Below are 2,523 nucleotides of genomic sequence, written 5' to 3'. Positions count from 1 at the left end.
CTCTCTCTGCCTTTCTCTGTCTCCACTTCCTCCTCAACCCCTTACTCATGCCCTAAATAAACTCTATTCCATACTATATCCATCATATGTCTGGTACCTCAGGGGGAAAGGATGCCTCCGCATGGGCCGTCAGAGGCACCCCCTTTGACCTCACCATACAGTGCTTCTATCAAACATACCCTGTTTCTTTCTTTTTTGTATAAAACACAACACCTACTATGAGACAATTTTTAATGATAGGTCAAAACCTACAACTCAGATACAAGCGCAATAACTAATTATGAATGACCTCAAATGTCTAATAAATACTTGGTATAAAATGTGTTCAGAGTGCACAGTCCAGAGATAAACAATTAATTTTTTGTTTTGTTTTTGTTTATCAAGACGGGTTTTTTTCTGTGTAACCCTGGCTGTCCTAGACCTAGCTCTGTAGACCAGGCTGTCCTTGAATTCACAGAGATCTGTGTCCGGAGTGCTGGGATTAAAGTCCATGTGCCACCATGACCATGCAACAATTAATTTTAAAGTAACCAGATATCCCTGTAAAGGATGAGCTCAGCAATAAACATCAAACTTTCAAAGACACAAAAATATGTTACATCTGAATTTGTCGCTGAATCCTGAATATTTCTGTTCATATTTTTTCATGGACAGTGACTGAAATATAATTTGTGAGAGGCTGAGGAGACAGCTCATTTGGTAAAGTACCTGCTGTGCAAGCATAAGGACCTGAGTCTGAATCCATCAACCAAGTAAACGATGGACTAGCAGTATACATCTGTAGTCATGAAACTCATGAACAGAGACAGAAAGATTCCTGGAAAGTGCGGGCAGAGAGTCCAGGGGAATCAGTGAATTCTCCACTCAGTGACAGAATCTTGTTTCAAAACAATAAAACAGACTTGCTATTGAAGAAGACACAGGGCATTGATTTGTGCCCTCCATAGGCACCTGCACAATATACACCTGCCCATGTGCACACACACACACGCACACACACACACACACACACACACACAAAGAAAATATTTCAAATTTAGTCTGTTCTAGCCCTAGAGCTTTCGTGACCCTACAGGCAACAGCCATTTGATTGCCTAAAGACAATCAGGCTGTGTAATAGCAGCATGGCCTGCTAGTTTATAGAATATTACAGCAATGCAGCACTTTTAAGACTCCTATACATTGTAGACTGGTGAATTTTGTAGAAAATGGCATTGAAAAGATCATAGACTATCACTTCATGTGTTCTGGGGATATGATTCCTGCCATTATGCCCAAAGACCAGGATTTAATCGTCAGTTCAACAACAACAAAGGTAAAGAAAGAACTTTATTTCAGAGATTAGAGCAAGTGTGATCTTTACTTCTAACGATTCTAAGGTGTTGTTGGTACAACAGACTGATTTATCCCATGAATCAAAGCCCTTCTTCTCTGATTAAAATACAGGAATCTACATTCTACTTTACAATCACTATTATTGGTTTAAGGATCCCAGGAGAAATTTCAAAGAATAGCATGGGTAAAGCATAGCCGTGTAAATTAAATGTTCTCCACTCCACCCCTGTGTGTGCATGTGTGTTTTCATCAAAGGATATCCTTGGATGTCAGAGTTCTTTGAAGTAACAGAATTTAATAGGATGACTCTACATAGATAGATAGATAGATAGATAGATAGATAGATAGATAGATAGATAGATAGACAGACAGACAGACAGACAGACAGGATAGAATTTATTGGAATGACTTACAGCTTACAGACTGCAGTCTAGGTAATCCAGTAGTGGCTGACTGTGAACAGAAAGCCCAAGAATCCAGTAGTTGCTCAGGCCACAAGTTGGTCTCAGCTGGTCTTCAGTATATGCTGGAATTCCAAAGAAGTAGGTTCTAATGCCAGTGAAGGAAAAGATGGGCTAGCAAGACCAAGGCAAGCAGGCAAAGACCATGTTCATGTCCTTCCAGTGGAAGATGTGGCCCAGATTAAATGTGTACCTTCCAGCCTTAAGATCCAGATCAAATGTTTTTGTCTTCTTCCCTCAAAGGTCTGAACTAGAAGTGTATTCACCCACTTTAGACCAAGAAAAATAATCTTTCACAGGTGTGCCCTCCTTTTCTGGATTGTAGTTCATTCCAGATGTAGTCAATTTGACAACAAGAATAGCCATCACAGATGTCAGTCACTATCCATCTTGAGACATGGTTTCTCCTGGACCTGGTCTTACAGGGATGCTGGCCTCTGAGCACCAGTACAACTGGCTTTCTTTCTATGAGAGGTAGATGGAACTCAGGGCTTATATTTGCAAAGCAATCACTTTACAGACTGAGCCATCTCCTCAGCCCCAATTATAATACTTCTATAGACTTAGGAGTAATGTGTAGCTCCATTGATATGCTGACTGACATGAAAGAGACCCTGGGTTCAATACCCAGCACTGCAGTGCTGAATTAAAGACTCTATCTGCAGGCCCATCCCGGGACTCACTCTCTCTCTCTCTCTCTCTCTCTCTCTCTCTCTCTCTCTCTCTC

This window comes from Mus caroli, chromosome 1, assembly GCF_900094665.2.
Source record: "Mus caroli chromosome 1, CAROLI_EIJ_v1.1, whole genome shotgun sequence".
Lineage (NCBI taxonomy): Eukaryota > Metazoa > Chordata > Mammalia > Rodentia > Muridae > Mus > Mus caroli.
This window is presented reverse-complemented; position numbering follows the sequence as displayed.